The sequence below is a fragment of the Papio anubis genome, chromosome 8, assembly GCF_008728515.1.
Source record: "Papio anubis isolate 15944 chromosome 8, Panubis1.0, whole genome shotgun sequence".
Taxonomy (NCBI): Eukaryota; Metazoa; Chordata; class Mammalia; order Primates; family Cercopithecidae; genus Papio; species Papio anubis.
The window spans coordinates 29,543,904-29,564,640 of NC_044983.1; the positions used below are offsets into that span (position 1 = coordinate 29,543,904).

At 38.3% G+C, this 20,737-nt stretch overlaps 1 long non-coding RNA gene across 2 annotated transcripts in view; it reads left to right on the top strand.

The window, feature by feature from the left end:
* Positions 1-995: 995 nt before the first annotated feature.
* The window catches only part of LOC103886721, an 83,550-nt gene continuing 63,808 nt past the window's right edge, over positions 996-20,737 (top strand). Inside the window, exons 1-2 of one of the 2 annotated variants that reach the window (XR_004185791.1) lie at positions 996-1,984; positions 3,389-3,447. This is a non-coding gene — a long non-coding RNA (uncharacterized LOC103886721). The remainder of the gene's footprint in view (positions 1,985-3,388; positions 3,448-20,737) is intronic. The other variant, XR_004185792.1, reaches the window with a different exon arrangement.

Here is a 20,737-nt window from a genome sequence, read left to right on the forward strand (position 1 = left end):
TGATTTGGCACTTCCAGTTCTCAGAATCTATCCTAAGGAAATAATCCAAAATGCAGATTTCCACAAAATATATTAATTATAGCATCATTCATAACTGTGAAAAATAGAAACAAGTTAAATATCCACTGAACAGGAAATGATGAAGGTAAATTGCATTAGAGTCATACAGAACAGCCATTTAAAATTATACTTAGAAAGAACTTTTATTGTTTAACAATGTTAAGTGAAATTTATATTAATATTTGGGCGCGGTGGCTCAAGCCTGTAATCCCAGCACTTTGGGAGGCCGAGACGGGCGGATCACGAGGTAAGCAGATCGAGACCATCTTGGCTAACCCGGTGAAACCCCGTCTCTACTAAAAAATACAAAAAACTAGCCGGGTGAGGTGGCGGGCGCCTGTAGTCCCAGCTACTCGGGAGGCTGAGGCAGGAGAATGGCGTAAACCCGGGAGGTGGAGCTTGCAGTGAACTGAGATCCGGCCACTGCACCCCAGCCTGGGCGACATAGCGAGACTCTGTCTCAATCGAGTAAAAAAAAAAAAAAAAAAAATTTAAATATATATTTAGAATTAAGATAAATGGTTAAATATATTCTGTTTATCTCCAAGTGCTGGGGGTATGTATACCCCTTGAGGAACTCACCATTTTTCCTCCCATCCTTCCACCTCCACATCCCACATCGACTCTTTAAGCATTCTTTCTTTTCTTTTCTTTCTTTTTTGTTTTTTTGAGACAGAGTCTTGCTCTGTGGCCTAGGCTGGAGTGCAGTGGCGTGATCTCAGATCACTGCAGCCTCCACTTCCCAGGCTCAAGTGATTCTCCTGCCTCAGCCTCTCAAGTAGCTGGGATTACGGGCATACACCACCAAGCCCAGTTAATTTTTGTATGTTTTGTAGAGACAGGGTTTCACCATGTTGGCCAGGCTGGTCTTGAACTCCTGACCTCAGGTAATCTGCCTGCCTCGGCCTCTCAAAGTGCTGGGATTACAGGCATGAGCCACCATACCTGGCAGCCTTTTCTATTTTCAAACATGCCTCAGAAAACCTGCTTTTATTGTTGTTGGTGTTTTTTTGTTTTAAACAAAAGTCCCTGAGATCTACCATGGGGTCATAAAAGCCCAGACCTCCAAAACAGTCCTAAGATAGATATCTTGATGAGACAGATACCTGATGAGTCCACAGCTAAGAAACCAAAATACAGTCAATTTCTCAGTCAGATGCTGGTGATATGTACAGATAAAATAACTTAAAAAATCTTTTATAATCTAATAATGATAAGATTACCAGAGCTAAAGTTTGCTGCACTGAGAGCTTGGTTTTAATTGTGTTAGGAGATACGTATTCGACAGCCAAGTAGAAATGTAGAGTAGATAGTCAAATATACACATGTTGAGGCCAGGACTTTAGAAATAGATGTGTGAGCCACCAGCATAGAGGTGGCATGTAAAAGCATGAATGGGATGAGGGCACCCAAGGAGTGAGTATAGGTACAGAAGATAGGCATACATGTGGGTATTTTGTACTATGTGGACCCTTTTAGAAATTTGAGCCTGCTATATAATGGGATTAGTATAATGTCTCCAAAAGAAAGTAATTTCAGTAAGAATTCCAGAAAAGTTTGCAGCCTTCAATTCTCTATTAAATGGCAACCCAAAAACAAGTGAGAACCCATGGAAATGGTTACCAGGGAGATGTCAACATTCCAGGAATAAGAATGCATTGCAGGTCAGTTGGCTGGACCTCATTGTGACCTGGGAGCCCTGCATGATGAAGGGATGATGGGTGAGTTACTAAGGCTGACTTTTTCCTGAGGACATTGAGTTAGGGAAGTGGCCTCTCCTTGAGGGAAGGAGCCAGATGGCTTCTCAGAGAACAACCACCACATTCAAAATATTCTCAAGTTTCCTTTGTTTCTTCTTGTCTGCGTCTGATGTCCAGGACGTTACTCCACAGGAAAAGGTTAATATGAGATCAAGATCGGCCAGGTGAGGGAAGAAGGGAAGTGGGAACTTGACTACATGGGTTAGGAGGGGCACACACGGGTACATGGGTAGCTGAGAAAGGAATTGTACGGAAGAAAAGGTAACTTTGGTACAAGTTGATTAAAAAGGTAAGGATAGGAGTGCTGTTCAATGATGGACTGAAGACATTCCTCTTTCTGCCCTTCCCATTCTCACTAAATTGATAGTAAAATAAGTCAAACCATAAGATTTTAGAGAAAGAGAAGAGGCAATAATGGACAGGAGATGAAAATACATTTTTTTAAGACTGAAAGCAGAACAGAGGAAGATAGAAACCCAATGCTGCTGATGAGAATTGAGAGCTGTTCAGGATTTGGTAGCAGCAGGCTCCATGGAGGATGAGGTTAAGTCTTGGGACTAACAGCAGAGGGAGTTACCTGAAAGTTTCTGTTACACTTCTAACGCCATGTCCCGTGCCCACCTCCCCACCTGAGAAGCCAGCCAACCACACTTGCCCGCCTCAGGAGTCAGAAATCATTCTCTAACTACAGAGAATTTAAAACGGAGAGGGTGTGGTTTTAGAAACGATTATCTGATGCATTTGCCCACCCAGAAAATAGTTTTGACAAGGATTTGCAAACATGTGGGAGATCCTGAGACTTTCTAATTAGGAAAAAAAAAAAAACAAGAAGAGGCATTAATAATTTTTTCCAAAACCCAGAAAATGGGACAAGAAAGAAATGTAATTACAAGACCTTTCTTAATGAACTCCTAATGATGGAAACACTATATCATGATTTAGTTTACAGCTGGGCTAGAAATACACCGGGAGGGATGGTGGAGAAGAAGAGGGGTACAGACGGGTGGAGGAGAGATGCCTCTTTTCATGATTAGTTTTCTGTTACTTGATTTCTTAAACTTTTTTTTTTTTTTTTTGAGATGGAGTCTGGCTCTGTCTCCCAGGCTGGAGTGCAGTGGCACGATCTTGGCTCACTGCAACCTCTGCCTCCCAGGTTCAAGCGATTCTCCTGCCTCAGCTTCCTGAGTAGCTGAGATCACAGGTGCCCACCACCATGCCTGGCTAATTTTTGTATTTTTAGTAGAGATGGGGTTTCACCATGTTGGCCAGGCTGGTCTTGAACTCCTGACCTGAGGTAATCTACCTGCCTCAGCCTCCCAAAGTGCTGGGATTACAGGCGTGAGCCACCACTTCTGGCCTGTTTGCATATTGTTGTGATAACAAATTGCACTCCAGCTGGGGCAACAGGGTGAGACTCCATCTCAAAATAATAATAATAATAATAATAATAATAATAATAATAATAATAAACTAGAACTTCAAAATTGTAAACGGGGAAAGAATTGTATACTGTTTCTAGGCTCCTCCCATGCCATCTCAGTTTGCTCAGCATCTCTGTATTTACTTAGCATTGTAGCCGTTTTTGGAATCTCCCACACCAAGTTTTGAGGAACTTCAAGATTTAAAGGTAGGTAGAAAAAGATGAGCGAATCAAAGAGACAGAGAAGTAGTCAGACATGTAAGATGAAACCAGGAGTGTTTGAAATTAAGGAGGAGGAATTTGTCAACAGCCAAATGCCGCAGATGGGTCAAATGAGTAACTTTCTCTGTCTTAGCTTTTCCGTAAAGATTGTTTCTCCAAAACCTCCCACATACTGCTCACCTGCTCCCATCCCAATCTCAGGCAGGTGCCGCATCATGTACTTTCATGGCAGCTGTAATCACTGTATACTTGAGTATCTCTCAGCTGCCCTCACAGTTCTAAGCTTCTTAAGGGAAGGGATCATATTCTTTATGCATTCAAGCTAAGCTTTACATAGTTAATTCTTCTGTGTATTCAATTTCACATTTTGCTTTTTCTTAATACCTTTTTTCTGATTAAAAAAGTCATACAGATTTAATTTTGAAACTTTAATATAGAAATATAAACTACAGAAGGTCAAAGTTCCCTTACCTCCCCACTAGCTGCCTATGACTGTTGCTAGAAGTTTACCTTTTTCTCAGATAGTGTTAGACAAAATACTTAGGTTAACATATTTTTGTAAACATTTTTAGTGTTTGTATATACATATGATCATTTGCAATACCTAAAATTCAGTGTTATTAAAAATTTAGAGCCAGGCACAGTGGTGTACACCTGTGGACCCAGCTACTTGAGAGGCCGATACCTCTGGGAGCATCACTTGAGCCCAGGAGTTCTGGTCCAGCTTGGACAATATAGTGAGACACCCATCTCTAAAAAACAAAAATAAGAAATTTAGGTTATATCTATTTCTTACCATTAGAAATGAAGTTAGACGGATATTTTGTGTTACAGGTTTGTTCATATTTCCGATTCTTTAGATTCTTAGGAATGTAATTATTTGATCAAAATGTGTACTTTTAAGGCTTTTAATTTATAGTACTAAATTGAAGTGGTGGATAGTGTTTTTCATATTTTTTTTATCTTTAATGACATTCTGCCTAGTCATTTGATCAATTACTATAAGCGGTATATTATAAAATAATGTTTTGAATTCTCCATTTATCCCTTTTTTTTTAACTTTATTCCTTTCATGTATATTAAAGCTCTTAGGGGCATATACCTTTATATTTGTTATATCTCCCTGATTTATTAACCCTTTTATCATTATAAAATTTCCTTTTTGGATCTAATAATATTCCTTGTCTTAAAGTTGATTTTTTCTGAAATTAATATAGCCATTCTGGCTTCCTTTTGATTAGTATTTGTATGATATTCTATCCTTTTATATTCAATTTATTTATGCCTTTGTGCTTGAAGTGTGTTTCCTGTAGACAGTAGACAGGTCTTCCTTTTTAAAATTAATCCGTCTTTAGGGATATCTAGACCATTTACATTTGATGCAATTACTGATACAGTTATACTTAGTTCTATCACTTTGCTATTTTTCTATTTGTGTTATCTGTCTTATGTCCTTTTGCTTTGTGTTAATCAGGTATTAATTCCTCTATTAGCTTTTTAACATATCTATCTATCTATCTAGATATATATGGACAAAGTTTAGCTATTTCCCAATAAATAAGAGTCACACCTCAGACCATTTTTCTTTTTGAATAGAGTGGGCAACAACATGCTGTTGGAAATTCTGATTTACTCTTGTGTAATCCAGAGTTATCTGCTAAAACAGGAAATAATATTTTCCTTCTCAATCAACTTAATGTACGGCCCTCCTTATGTTTTGATATTATGTGTATCAAAATATCACTGTGTACCCCATGTTTTTGGCAACATGACATTGCAGTAGGAGTATGCACACTGGGAATAGAAAGCAAACCCATATTTTGTGCCTTAACATCTACTTGAATTAAATTTTATAATATGCCTCTTCCACTTGATTATGGAGTCTTGCTGGGCACTCTAGACTATGGCTTAAGAGGATCAGCTAATACCCAGTCCAGGATAGATAACTCCACTTTTGTGTTCATTGGATGGCCCATGCTGAAGCATTGACTCTCTACAAGGTCCAGTAGCCACCAAAAAGTTTTAATCAAAAGAATAATTACAGCAAAATCCTCTAGGAGGACTCTACTGGGGCTTGCTACAATTTTCACACAGTACTCTGATTGTGCAAATCTGAGAACTGCTGACTTTGCTGGGTCATAAGTTCAAATGGCAGAGTGGCATGCTCTGCAACGAACAATGAACAACAAGCCTTCTCTTGCTCTGAGCCCACTCATGTTTGACAGTCTTTTAGAATACTCAATAAATAGGTCAGCATGTCACACCCAAGTATGGTACCTGTTTCTCTTAAAATTAAAGTGGGCCACAAAAATTGATCAATACTCCGTTGGTGAGATTAATGTGCAGCAAATTGCCTTTCATGTTGAAGGGGATATTCTAGTGTGACTCAGACCATTGGACTCCTTAGAAACTTTACTGACCCAGCCTCTACATTGAATTTGTTTTTCTTTTTCTTTTTTTAAAATTTAAGTTCTAGGGTATATGTGCACAACGTGCAGGTTTGTTACATATATATACATGTGCCATGTTGGTGTGCTGCACCCTTCAACTCATCATTTACATTAGGTATATCTCCTAATGCTATCCCCCTCCATCCCCCCACTCCATGACAGGCCCTGGTGTGTGATGTTCCCCGCCCTGTGTCCAAGTGCTCTCATTGTTCAATTCCCACCTATGAGTGAGAACATGTGGTGTTTGGTTTTCTGTCCTTGCCATAGTTTGCTCAGAATGATGGTTATTTTTACAATCTACCCATCTGACAAAGGGCTAATATCCAGAATCTACAAATAAATTCAGAAACTCAAACAAATTTGCAAGAAAAAATGAAACAACCTCATCAAAAAGTGGGCAAAGGATATGAACAGACACTTCTCAAAAAGAAATACACATGCAGCCAACAGACACATGAAAAAAATGCTCATCACCATCAGAGAAATGCAAAACGTCCAACAGATACCATCTCACACCAGTTAGAAATGGCACCATTAAAAGTCAGGAACAACAGGTGCTGAGAAGATGTGGAGAAATAGGAACACTTTACACTGTTGGTGGAGTGTAAACCAGTTCAAACCATTGTGGAAGACAGTGTAGCAATTCCTCAAGAATTCTTTCATCTGTTGGCATGACCTTTGGTATGTCTGCTACTTCCCTGTTTATCAGGTTCATTTAGCAGGATACAGTAGACCAGTGTAATGTCACATGGATGGTAGAAGCCTTTGGTTTTGGAGAGGTGAGATATCATTGTGTCAAATTTTTGAAAAGTTGTGCTTCTGACCCTACCAAATGAAAACAAAATGCTAAATGCTAAGACATGGAATCAACCCAAATGCCCATCAATGATAGGACTGATAAAGAAAATGTGGCACATATGCACCAGGAATGCCAAAGCAGCCATAAAAATTATGAGACTGGCGACATTTGCAGGGACATGAAAGGAGCTGAGGTCATTATCCTTAGCGAAGCAACACAGGAACAGAAAGCCAAATATGATATAATTCTCACTCTATAAGTGGAGCTAAGGATGAGACCACATGGACACACATATTGTGGAACAACACACACTGGGGTCTATTGGAGGGTGGAGGTTGGACAAAGGAGAGGACTGAAAAATGTTTTGAAAAAATGATAGATGGATATACTAATCACCCTGATCTGATCAGTATATATGTACCAAAACATCACTATGTACCCCATGAATAAGGTACAATTATTATTTGTTAGTTAAAAATAAATTTTAAAATAAAACCAAAAATAAATATTTATGGTAAATTTTTGTTTCATGGGATCACTCGAAAAAAGCATTTACCGTGAATATCTGCCACTAAGTAATAGGGTTTATTTTTTAACTGTGATTTGATCACAGTGAAGAGAATTCACATCTGGAAGAGCAGCCCAAAGTAAAATCATCACTCTAGTTATCAATGATTTAATGTTATCTCCTAAACTCCAGTTGTTTTCTTGCATAGACCAAATGGCGGATTCAAATGGTGGTAAGGACAGAGTCATCATCCTGTGTCTTTCAAATTATTTATGGTATACAAACCAGAATTTTCCATGAAGATATATTACTTTTGGTTTAATATTTTGGTAGGGAGAAGGAGATACACTGGCTCTTTGCACAAACTCAATGTATTAGGGAAATAATGGATGTTTTCTCAGCTGCTGATTGTTTATTCGAACCATATACACACAGAAACTAAAAATATCTGAGGAATAGGTTCAGCATCCCATTAAATAAACCGTGTGGTGGACTTAGGTTGTAACTCCATTTGTCACATGGCTTCCATGAACTTTCACTGTGATCTGAAGATTGTACTCTGCGTTCTATTCACTGAATTAGCCTTTTAGGTCAGAACCAGTAGATAAGAAGATTCCACACATCACACAAATGTCAATGATGACTCACATATGTGGTTATTTGATTGGTGAGCATATTGATGGTCAAAGGTTTTCATTGCTAATAGTGTTGGTTCAACTGATATCAATATAGAAAGTCTCTTTGACTCTTGATGCACAAAAATAAATTCTAGATGAATCATAGGGGATCTTGATAGGCAAGATAAAATAATAAAGCTCTTACAAAAATATAATAATTTTCATCTGGGAGGGGGGAAAACATGCTAAACACCACCTAAGAAATCTAGGCAAAATTTCTTAAATAGTATTCAAAATGGTACACGAAAAGGTCCAATTATAGCGTAAAAATTGATAAATTGTGTCTATCAAAATTATTAAAATGAAAAGGCAAGCTTCAGAATGGGACTTGTATTTATAATATATAAAGAACCCTGGCTATTATTGTATGGGAGTCTACCCCTTTAGGCCTTAAGGACTTGCTGAATCTGGGTGTCTTTTTATTGGGTGCATATATATTTTCTAGGGATAGTTAGCTCTTCCTGTTGAATTGATCCCTTTACCATTATGTAATGGCCTCTTTGTCTCTTTTTGACCTGATGGTTTAAAGTCTGTTTTATCAGACTGTATCGGGTAACCTCTGCTTTTTTGTTCTCCATTTGCTTGGTAGATCTTCTCCTCCATCCCTTTATTTTGAGCCTATGTGTATCTCTGCATGTGAGATGGGTCTCCACAGCAAACTTGATGTGGTCTTGACCTTTTTATCCACCGTTGTGTCTGTGTCTTTTAATTGACCATTTAGTCCATTTACATTTATGTTGTTATTGTTTAGTGTGAACTTGATCCCATTAATAGTATTATTAGCTGGTTATTTTGCTTGTTAGTTGATGCAGTTTCTTCCTAGCCTCGATGTTCTTACATTTTGCTGTTTTTTGCAATGGTTTGTTCGGTTGTTGTTTCTTCTTAATGTTTAGTGCTTCCTTCAGGATCTCTTGTAGGGCAGGCCTGGTGGGTGACAAAATTCTAAGCATGTCTGTAAAGGATTTTATTTCTCCTTATATGAAAAATTAATTCAAGATGGATTAGAGATCAAATGTTAGAGCTTTAAACCATAAAAACCCTAGAAGAAAACCTAGGTAATACCATTCAGGACATAGGCATAAGTGGGCATCTCAAGGTCTAAAACACCAAAAGCAACGGCAACAGAAGCCATAATTGACAAATGGGATCTAATTAAACTAAAGAGGCTTCGCACAGCAGCAAGAAATCAACAATGGAGTGAAATTAGGCAACCCACAGAATGGGAGAAAATGTTTGTACCCACCATCTGACAAAGGGCTAATATCCAGAACCTACAAAGAACTCAAACAAATTTACAAGAAAAACAAACAACCCTGTCAAAAGTGGGCAAAGGATATGAATAGCCATTTCTCAAACGAAGACATGTACAGCCAACAGGCACATGAAAATGCTCACAACACCACACCAGAAGAAACAAACTAAAACCAAAGAGAATGATACCACCGCACCAGCGAGAATGGCAATCATTAAAAGTCAGGAACAACAGGTGCTGGAGACAATGTAGAGAAACAGGGGAAACACTTTTATAATTGTTGTGATCGTAAACTGTTCAACCATTGTGGAAAACAGTATATGATTCCTCAAGGATCTAGGAACTAGAAGTACCATATGACCCAGCCATCCCATTACTACTGGGTATATACCCAACGCATTATAAATCATGCTGCTATAAAGAACATGCATGGCGTTTATTGCGGCACTACATTCACAATAGCAAAGACTTGGAATCAACCCAAATGTCCACTCAGTGACAGACTGGGTTAAGAAAATGTGGCACACCATGGAATTATGCAGCCATAAAAGGACGAGTTTGTGTCCTTTGTAGGGACATGGATGCAACTGAAACCGTCATTCTCAGCAAACTATCACAAGAACAGAAAACCAAACAGTGCATGTTCTCACTCATGATGGGAACTGAACAATGAGATCACTTTAGACTGGGGAACATCACACACTGGTTTCCATTATGTGGAGGGGAAGGAGGGAGATGTGAACCCAGGAAAGTATGTCCAAGGAGTAGGAAACATATAAAATGTTGGTCACATTTACTAGGCAGACTGCAGAGAAATGCAAATTAAAACCAGAAATTGATACAAATAAACACACACACACACACACACATTAATTTAGTTTCAAAAGTAGCTAATAAAACTGGCGTTATCAAGGATGCGGGTAATTGGAACTCTACACACCGCTGATGGGAATGGAAATTAGTACAGCCACTTTGGAAATTGTTTGACAGTATTTATTAACACTGAATGTGCATATACCCTATAACCAAGTGGTTGGCTTATATCCTAAAAATGTCTATTTCATCCAAAGATTATAAAATAATAATGAAAACTGATGAGCAGACATATGCCTCGTGAATTCCTCAGAGAATCCAAACCTGCATATTCATCTGTGTCTCATTACATTTTTCATTTTCATTTCATCTATTTTTTTTTTTTTTTTTTTTACAAATTTACCATTTTCATCACATACATTTTTTAAATTTCTATTCTGGCTTGTCTTCCAGATAGCAAAGTACTCTCTATTACTTTATAGTAGAAAAATTTAAAAATACATTTTATTGAGAATGCCCAGCCTAGTTCTCTGAAGTCGTTGGACGCTGTAGTAGATAACTTCCAGGTATTTGCTCTTCATTTGATCTTCCAGAAGGACTGTATCTTTCACTGTTTTGCAATATTATCCCTAAAAGCCCACACTTAAAATTTTCTTTACTATTGAGTAAATATGCTAATTTTCAACGTATCACAAATTATACAGTGAAGATTGTACTTGTTCCCAATTCCTCTGCACTTGGTTTATGTATTCACCCTAGAATCTAATATTCATGAATAATGGGTCCTCCCTACCAAGGAGGCATTTAAACCTACTGCTAAATATTAATTGATACTTAGGACCATTGTATATGTGCAGAGACAGTAAGTCCCAGCAACTGGATCTCTTTATACCCTCCTGCCCTGGATACCCTCATGAGCATTGATATAGCTTAATAGCACTTTGAAATGCCCACATTCATGACTATCACATTATAGCATGTAGCCCATTGGCTATTCTTCTATTTTAAATAGCCTTCTATTTTATGGTATTTTAGAAAGCTATCATTTTCTTAGCCTCTTTATTTTATCTATTTTTTTTACTACTAGCACTAGCAGGTGGCTTCCTTGGAGAACTATTTTATAATCAATTTTCATCGTCTTTATATGTAGAAGGTGAACTGAGAACTATAGCTATTTTGGGATGGGCACTGGGCTGTCAGATATGCTCATTTGCTTAAAGGACTAATTTCAGTTCACCAAGTCTACATGCAGTACCAATTTGTGCTTCCATAAATTTTAAATTGAGAATTTCCGATACCGCTTTGAAGGTAAAAATTAATTCGGTCATTTCCTTAATCACCTGCCAATCTAATTCTGTTGCTACTTTCTCAGTGGAGTCCCAAGATCATTCAGGAATAAAAAGACTGAGGTATTTTGAACATAAATGAAGACTGTATTCTCAGTAGAAAATTATAACTATCTTTGCCTTTAGGATCTGTTTACATTTCAAGGCTATCGCTTTTGGGTCTGTTCTCATCTCTTGCTTAGACAAAAATAATCATGTTTTTGTTCTTTACTTTTAGGTCTGATTTCAGCCCTCAGAGAAGATTTATTTTTACATGGTTTTGCTTTTTTTCACAGTTTTAATAGGAAATTTAAAAAGGCATACAAATTTACTTGGTCGTAGTTTAGGTGAGACATGGGAGCCTTCAGAATGAAAAAAAAGAGGGCTGGGTGCGGTGGTTCATGCCTGTAACCCTGTGCACTTTGGAGGCCGAGGGCGGCGGATCGTGGAGGTCAGGAGATCGAGACCATCCTGCTAACACTACCAAAATACTAAATATAACAAAATGCTAAATAATGCAAATAATTAAAAAATACAAAATAGCCAGGCTGTAGTGGCAGGTCCCCTCAGAAATTAGCTACTCGGGAGGCTGAGGCCGGGAGAAATGGTGTGAACCTGGGAGCGGAGCTTGCAGTGAGCCTAGATCACGTTACTGCACTCCAGCCGCGCAAATGAGCTTAGGACTCAAAAAAATTGATACAAAGTATTTTATATGTACTGATGGGTTACATGTGAGTATATTTACATGTGTATAGAATGTGCAGTGACTAAGTGAGGGTATCGGAGTGTCCATCACCTTGTGTATTTATCATTTCTATGTGTTATAAATACAAATATTCCCGTCCCTCTATTCTGAAGTACTTTGAAATATACAATACACTGTTGCTAACTGTAGTCAAACACTACCTGCTATAGAATATTGGAGCTTATTTCTTTTCATTCATTGTGTGTTTGCACTCACTAATCAGCCTCTTCAATCTCAGCCACATACCCTTCCTAGCCTTGTATCTTTCTATTCTCTATCTCCATGAGAGCAACTTTCTTTAGCTCCCACATATTAGTGAGAACATGTATTATATGTCCTTCTGCCTAGATTATTTCAATTTAATTACCTTCAGTTTCATCCATGTTACTGCAAATGATGTGATTTTATTTTTTATGGCAGAATAATGTTTAATGTACATATACTATTTTCTTTATCTGTTCATTGGATTCCATATGTTTCGCTATTGTGAACAGTGTTTGAATAAGCATGGAGTGCAGCTTTCTTTGATATACTGATTTCTTCGGATAAACAATTCGTAGTGGCATTGCTAGATAATATGGTGTCTGAAATTTTAAAATTGTCCTTGTTTATTCTTAGGTTCAACAAAGTATGGACAGCCATGTAGAAATGTGATTAGACAGAAAGGGTATGATCTAATACTAATATACTCACTGGAGGGGAACACCCAGCAAGACCTTTTTGTTTAGGGTTCTTGGCCCATTTCCACACTCCTTTTAAAGAGAATTACATGGCCAGGCCTAGGGTATTGTATTGAGATAAATACGTCTTCAGCGCCCTCAGATGTGTCTTCCATTATATTCTGGCACCCTTTCTTTCTTTCTTCCTCTTAAGTCAATGAGTAAGGCTTGTTATTGTGGGATACCTCTACTCAGAGTATTGAGGTGTTTTGATGGTGAGCTCAGCTTTTAGTTCCCTGCAAGAAAGGGAGGTGCTCGTGATCATCTGCTGGTAGAATTGATGCCATTTAGAACAGTTATACCCCTTCTCCTGCTTCGGCCCAGTTCAATATGTGGTCTCTAGATATCTAGTTTGCAGTTTCTAAATGAGGTACAATGGGTAACCTGATCTGAGTAATTTCTACTTTTCCTTTAAAGATAAAATGATAAAAATCTTATAAAACACTCAAAGAAGTATACATTGAACTTTCCCATTCTCCATGCCTAAGCCACAGTGGTCAGCAAACTTTTCTGTAAAGGGCCATATATAATAAATATGTTAGGGCTTTACATATTATATATAATCTTTGCTGTAACTACTCAATCCTACTGTGCCCTGTGAAAGCAGCCATAGGCAATACGCCAACAATGGATGTGGCTGGACTTATAATAAATCTTTATTTACTAAAACAGGGCACAGGCAGATCGGCCCACATACATAGTTTGCATACAATTCTGATAAAGCCCAAATTCCTATTCTTTGCACTTAGTTTCATCTTCCCATGTGCTTCAGTTCCTCTAAAACCAAACATTATAAAAATGTGTTCCACTGTCCAGTGATGTAACAAAATAGAACTCTGGAAGTTTTAGGCCTCTTAGGGAGTTATTCTCCTGCTATGGCATCTAAACCTTAACTTTTTGAATTCCCAACAAGCTATTTCTGTTGGCAGCATTTCTAGTCCCTGAATATGACTTCTGAACTAGAGACAAGACATTCTCAAGAGAGGACAGATGCTCCCAAATCACTCACCCATCTGGTCAAACAGAGTGGGAATCAATTGCTCTTTGAGGGCAAGCAGGTGTGAACACCTGTTCTTTCTTTGGATGGAGGATTTACTATTTCAGGTAAATGAAAAGATATATTTGCCCACCACTATGGAATTTGCCTATTTTTTTAAAGCTTGAGCAAACACATCCTCAAGTTGGCTATGGTCAGTTGATTTATGACCCGGACGTTGAATTCAATGCTGGAAGCTGACCAAGAGTTACACGTGTTCTGTGCACTGCCGGCTGCTTCCCACACAGATAATTACCAGAGGCTAATTTACAGATGCCAGTGGGAACGGAAGTGGGAGTGAATGGCTGCCCGCAGAGCTGCTAGGAATTGAATTTTTATCAGGGAGCCTGCGAGAAGTGTGCTTGTTCTCAGAGAAAGTCCAGAAAAAAGTGACCTGTTGAAAACATGCCAGCAAAATGAGTTATCCAAAGAGCAGTGCAGTATTTAAAGCATTGCTTTTGTATAGACAAACCTGGGCTAAAATCCTTATTGCCCCAATTTAATAGGTAGAAACCTTTGGAATCAGTTACTTAAACCTAAGTCTCCATTCCTCCCCTTGCAACATCAGCATAGCATCTCAAAGTTGAGATGATTAAATAAAAAATGCACATAGAGCATCTACCACCATATTTTGGAAATAGTAAAATGATCAATAAAAGTTAGCTATTATTATATTCTAACTCACACTTCCAGTCTTAAGTTATCACAAATTTTGTTCTCTATTCAACAATCTGAACCACACATTTTACCTTCCTTATTTGCTAAAGGTTATTGGAGATTTTGAGAGTTCCTTTGGTTGCTTATCTTGTAGAGTAGAGTTCGAGATTCATGAATTTAATTGAATTCTCAAGGTTAGAAATGGATGGAACCAGAATTAAAACTCACCCAATTGATCTGCTTATTAATCTAGACTTTCCCAAATTTGAGAAGTTGCCCTGATCCTCTTCCACTCAGCTTACTATGTTATTCAGCAATCTTAGCAATCAAAAATGGAAGCTATAAATAGAGTGACCTTGGCAAATTATATCCCCAATCTCAATGATTATAAAATAGACAGTTTGGTATATAGAGATGATCCCTATCATTTCTTCCGATTCTAGAATGTAAACCTTCAAGTGTTGTAAAGAAACTAATCATTGAGGTGAACAACCAGAGTCATGGAAGTAGGCAGGCCATGGTTGAGCAATGCCACATCTTCATGAGGACATGGGCAATCAGAATTAAAAGACAAACTCAGGATTGTGACTACACAAGATCAGGTTTCTTGCACCCTTGAAAACATCCTTGCTGTTTGTTTTGGTGGCCAGTATGGGCTACCTCTGGAATTTTGCATCATGCTGTCACAAGAAGGACCAGGATTTTAGCATTTGAGGAAAACTTAAAGTAGGTAACAAATCAACTACGCAAATAGCAAAGTATGCAAGTGTATTAGTTTGTTCTCTCACGCCGCTAATAAAGACATACCTGAGACTGGGTAATTTACAAAGAGGCTTAATTGACTTATAGTTCAAGCATGGCTACAGACCTCAGGAAACTTAAAATCGTTGTGGAAGGGAAAGCAAACACCTCTTCTTCTCACGTGGTGGCAGCAAGGAGGAGTGCTGAGCTCTAGGGGAAAGGCCCCTTATAAAAGCCATCAGATCTCCTGAGAACTCCGCCACTATCATGAGAACAGCATGAGGGCAATTGCCCGTGATTAAATGACTCAGTCCCTTCCTATAACACATGTTTTATGGGAACTACTACAAGATGACGGGGTGGGGACACAGCCAAACCATATCAGCAAATAAGTGCCTTTGGCTCCCCACTCGAACTTAGGCAAATTCATTTTTACCTTGGAAATTAAAAGTCACATAGGTTCTTGAATTAACAATAAAATATCATTAGTTAGCATTTAATCACACACAATAGCCTACTTATTTTGCCTGTTATGTTTCTCAATGTGCAGGACATTTAAATTGAAGTACCTCATATTTTAGGAGGAATAAGTAATCGGAGCCAAAGAGGTTACCTAGTTTTCTCAAATCTGGTATGACACTTGAAACTCTAAGATAATTTGAAAATAGCATGGGAAGACAATATAAATATTTAGCAAGACTATTACTATGGTGCCAGGAATTTTTTTTTTTTTGAGTCGAGTCTTGCTCTGTCAGCCATTATGCAGTACGTAATCTCAGCTCACTGCAAGCTCCACCTCCCAGGTTTACGCCATTCTCCTGCCTCAGCTCTCCCGAGTAGCTGGGACTACAGGTGCCCGCCACCGCCCTAGCTTTTTGTATTTTTAGTAGAGACGGGGTTTCACCATGTTAGCCAGGATGGTCTCGATCTCCTGACCTCGTGATCTGCCCGTCTCGGCCTCCCAAAGTGCTGGGATTACAGGCTTGAGCCACTGCGCCCGGCCTAGAATTGTTAATTAGACCTGGATATTATTGATGAATTTAAATCATAACTAAATAATTTAATATATAAATAGTTCTATAGCATATAAGAGTAACCAAAGTTATATTGGGAATAAACATTATCCTTAATACACACACTTCAAAATCAACAGGGATTTTTGGAGACTTACATTTTTCTTTTTAAAAAAGATAAATAATTATCTCAAAAGATGGGTCATTCTCTTTACTGTGAGATACACTCCTCTACGAAAGAAGATGCATGAGTAGCCTGAATTAGGCAGTTGATACTTAAGTGATAATTTTCTATGGTGGAGGTCATCACATTTAGGCTATATAGTGTTGTGGTTAAGAAAGTGGACTTTGGAATCAGACAGACTTGCATTTGATTTTATTCTTTGTGCCTTACTTTGATAAAGTATTTGACCCATCTAAGCCTCTGTTTCTTCACTGTGAAATATAGAGGGTGGTTGTAACTAGTATTTCACAGGTGACATTGAAAGAATTGAGATAATGACATGCAACTTGCTAAGCACAGCATTTGCCAAGTGCTTCCTGCGTTTCTCACTGGCTGCCTGGCTTCTAGAGAAACATCTCCAGCTTCCTCTTTACAGCAGCCTTCCTGCAGGGAGGGAAAGGGGGGCTTTGGGATGCTTCTGCCCACTTTGTCATTGATGGTCAGAAGCCAGTAAGCAGTGAGCGGGTGACTGTCATAAGCCTACAGGTGTGGTGAGTCTTTTAAATGCACTGATCTGAGCTTTTCAATTTTGTATTTGAAATGAGATTTTTTTCATGTGGGTGTAGAATTCACTTCTTGGGTTTGGTGGATATTTTAAACCATCTGCATTTGCCCACTTCTTTTCAATTTATCTCTCTGATTAATCTCAGTAGAGATACGTCTTAGATAATTATATCTGATGGAAATTAAGTTCTTGGAATTTTAGCTATAGAGTTCCTTACAGAGTTTCAGTTTTTTGGAGAAAAAATGATTACTATCTTGAAACAGTAATTAGAAGTAGTATATGTTTTTGTCTATTTATATAAAGATATCAATTCCTGAACTTTTCTTTGAAAACTTGAATTCAGTAATTATATTTTTAGCTCAATTAACTAACCTGCTTACTATGGTGGGAATAAATTACACTTTTTAATTAATTAATTTATTTATTGAGGTACAGTCTCGCTCTGTTGCCCAGGCTGGAGTACATTGGGCAGTGGCGCAATCTCCACTCAATGTAGCCTCTTGGGTTCAAGTGATTCTCGTGCCTCAACCTCCTCTGTAGCTGGGATTACAGGCATGCACCACCACACCCAGCTAATTCTTATATTTTTAGTAGAGACAGGGTTTCACCCTATTGGCCAGGCTGGTCTCAAACTCCTAATCCACCTGCCTTGGGTTCCCAAAGTGCTAGGACTATAGGTGTGAACCACTGCACCCACCCACTCTTTTTATTTTTATTTTTTATTTTATTATTATTTTTTGAGATGGAGTCTTGCTCTGTTGCCCAGGTTAGAGTGCAGTGGTACGATCTCAGCTCACCACAACCTCCACCTCCTGGGTTCAAGCGATTCTCCTGCCTCAGCCTTCCGAGTAGCTGAAATGACAGGCACCTGCCACCATGCCCAGCTAATTTTTATATTTTTAGTAGAGATGGGGTTTTACCATCTTAGCCGGGCTGGTCTCAAACTCCTGACCTCGTGATCCACCCGCCTCGGCCGCCTAAAGTGCTGAGATTACAAGCATGAGCCGCCACACCCGGCCTCTTTTTATTTTTATAAATAAAACTTGAAATAAACCTGGAGTTCTTTGAAGTTCTTCACATAAATATATGTCATTTCATTGTACTGGGGTGGAAGTCTTTTTTGTCAGTCAACCAACTTGACAGTTTATTCACAGATAATGAGGACATATGCTCAATTTGCCATTTTAAAATTGTAAACATGCAATCAAGCATGTTCAGAAAAAATCCAGTAGGCAGTGACTGCATGCTAGGTTACTTAGGTCACGGCTTTGGATGAAAGTGTTATTACTTTTGCAAAAAAAATGGTCCCTTTTTATTAATGTCAGTGCCACTTAACATTCTATTACCTTTTGATACATTACCTTGTGACTTTATTTTTTCCAGCTTTATTGAGGTATAACTGGTATTTTAAAAACTGCACATAATTAATTATGCCATTTGGTGAATTTGAACGTATGTATACACTCATGTTGCCACCACCACAATCCAGGTGATAAACATAGCTATCACCTCCAAAAGTTTCCTAGTAAATCCTCCTTTTTTGTGTGTAAGAATACTTAACATGAGCTCTATGCTCTTAACGAAATTTTTTTTTTATTTTTAGTTCTGGGGTGCATGTGCAGGATCTGCAGGTTTGCTACATAGGTAAATGTGTGCCATGGTGGTTTGCTGCACCTGTCAACCCATCACCTAGGTATTAAGCCCAGCATGCATTAACTATTTTTCCTAATACTCTTTCCCCCAACTCCCCTTTCCCGCAACAGGCCCCCTTGTGTGTTGTTCCCCTCCCTGTGTCCCTGTGTTCTCATTGTTCAGCTTCCACTTATAAGAACATGTGGTGTTTGGTTTTCTGTTCCTGCATTAGTTTGCTGAAGATAATGACTTCCAGCTTCACCCATGTCCCTGCAAAGGACATGATATCATTCCTTTTTACGGCTTCATAGTATTCCATGGTGTAGATGTACCACGTTTTCTTTATCCAGTCTATCATTGATAGGCATTTGGGTTGATTCCATGTCCTTGCTATTGTGAATAGTGCTGCAATGAACATAACGTGTGTGTGTATCTTTGTAATAGAATGTCTTATATTCCCTTGGGTATATACCCAGTAATGAGATTGCTGGGTCAAATGGTATTTCTGGTTCTAGATCTTTGAGGAATTGCCACACTATCTTCCACAATGATTGAACTAATTTACATTCCCACCAATAGTGTAAAAGCGTTCCTATTTCTCCACAACCTCACCAGCATTTGTTGTTTCTTGACTTTTTAATAATGGCTGTTCTGACTGGCATGAGATAGTATCTCATTGTGGTTTTGATTTGCATTTCTCTAATGATCAGTGATGTTGACCTTTTTTCATATGTTTGTTGGCTGCATGAATGTCTTCTTTTGAGAAGTGTCTGTTCATGTCATCTGCCCCCTTTTTGATGGGGTTGTTTTTTTCTTGTAAATTTGTTTGAGCTCCTTGTGATTCTGGATATTAGACCTTTGTCAGATGGATAGATTGCAAAATTTTTTCCCACTCTGTAGGTTGCGTGTTCACTCTGATGATAGTTTCTTTTGCTTTGCAATAGCTCTTTAGTTTGCTTAGATCCCAATTGTAAATTTTTGCTTTTGTTACAATTGCTTTTGGCAATTTCATCATAAAATCTTTGCCCATGACTACGTCCTGAATGGTACTGCCTAGATTTTCTTCTCGGGTTTTTATAGTTTTGGGTTTTACATTTAAGTCTTTAGTCTATCTTGAGTTAATTTTTGTATAAGGTGAGAAAAGGGGTCTAGTTTCAATTTTCTGCAAATGGATAGCCAACAAAATTTTAAGTGCACAATACCTTATTGTTAACTATAGGTACTTTGTCATACGGCAGATCTCAGGAACTTACTTATCCAGTATAACTGTAACTTTATTTATTTGTTTATTTCTTGAGACAGAGTCTCACTCTGTTGCCCAAGCTGTAGTGCAGTGGTGTGAACACAGCTCACTGTAGCCTGGATCTCCTGGGCTCAAGTATTCTTCTTGCCTCAGCTTGCCAAGTATTTGGGACCATAGTTGTGTACCATGCCTGACTAGTTAAATTTTTCTTTTCTTTTTTTAATAGAGGTAGAGTCTCCGTATGTTGCCCAGGCTGGTCCTGAAATCCTGGACTCAAGTGATCCTCCTGCCTTGGCCTCCTGAAGTGTTGGGATTTCAGGTGTGAGCCACTTGTGTGGCCTAACTGTAATTTTATACCCATTGAATGACAATTTCTCATATCCCCCTCATCCATCCCCATGATTCTACTCATTACTTCTATATCTTCGATGATATTAGATATGTCCTATAAGAGGAATCATGTATTCATCCTTCCATCACTGACTTCCTTAGAATAATCCATTCTAGGTCCATCCATGTTGTCACCAGAGGTAGGATTTCCTTTTATAAGGCTGAATAATATTCTATTGTATGGATATACCACATTTTCTTTATTCATCCCTCAAATCTTGGCTATTGTGAATAATGTTGCAATAAACATGGGAATGTAGGTGTCTTTTTGAGATCCTGATTTCAATTGTTTTGGATATACCCTGAAATGGGATTGCTGGATAGTATAGTAGTTCTGTTTTCAGTTATTTGAGCATCCTTCACACTGTTTTTGATAGTGGCTACACCATTTTATATTCTACCCAACAGTGTACAAGGGTTTCAATTTCTCTACCACCTCACCAATACTTTATTATTATTATTATTGATGATAACCATCCTAAAAGACATGAGGTAATATCTCATTGTCTTTTTTTTTGAGATGGGATCTTGCTCTGTTGCCCAGTCT